Source organism: Chaetura pelagica, unplaced genomic scaffold (assembly GCF_000747805.2).
Source record: "Chaetura pelagica isolate M959 unplaced genomic scaffold, ChaPel_1.0 scaffold166, whole genome shotgun sequence".
Classification (NCBI taxonomy): domain Eukaryota; kingdom Metazoa; phylum Chordata; class Aves; order Apodiformes; family Apodidae; genus Chaetura; species Chaetura pelagica.
The window spans coordinates 3,899,182-3,899,865 of record NW_009953758.1 but is presented as its reverse complement, the minus strand read 5'-3'; positions in this window follow the sequence as shown (position 1 = coordinate 3,899,865).

Genomic DNA, 684 nt, shown 5'->3' with positions numbered 1-684 from the left:
GCGTCCCTCCGGGGCAGCGGGCTGGCGTTGCGGGCAGTTTCGGGTACCGCAGCAAGGGTCTGGCAGACGAAGAGCCCCTGCAGAGCTTGCTTTCTTTCATAGATAGGAATCACTGTTCGAGAGAGCACCACTGTTCAAATCAGCCAGTTAGCATTGGCCGGGTACGTACTCTGTCAGAGGCACCTTTTAGCCTGTTGTCCATTTTTCTGCCAGTTATCATAACCCCTGTGCTGCTTCCTTGCCATGCACTTATCTGGTAGGGCAAGAGGCCTGCTCATTCGGTCCTTGAGTGAATCAGTGAAAAGGCATCACTCTTGTTTTGCTGGCTTGAAAGGCATTTTTTGTTTAGACTTATGTGGGGGGAAGAAGATGGACCATTCCCCACATACCCCAACCCAAAGAAAGTAACAGCTCAAGTCCTCAAAAATAGATTTTTCTTTATTGGGAAGTTGCAAAGCATGCTGTTCTTGGTGGGGTACGTGCTGTGGAAGAAGCAGGTTGTGGGCAGCCATAGGAGCCATGTTTGTGAGAAAATCAGTTGTTTGATGCAGCCACTATGCTCAGTGAATCTGTGGACAGAGTGTCAGTGCAACAGGCTGCAATGTCACCCAGGGCAATTCTAGGAGGGTTTGAAGGTGTCTACTCGCGGCATGTACCTGTATTTGGGCTGCCTTCCTGAAGGCC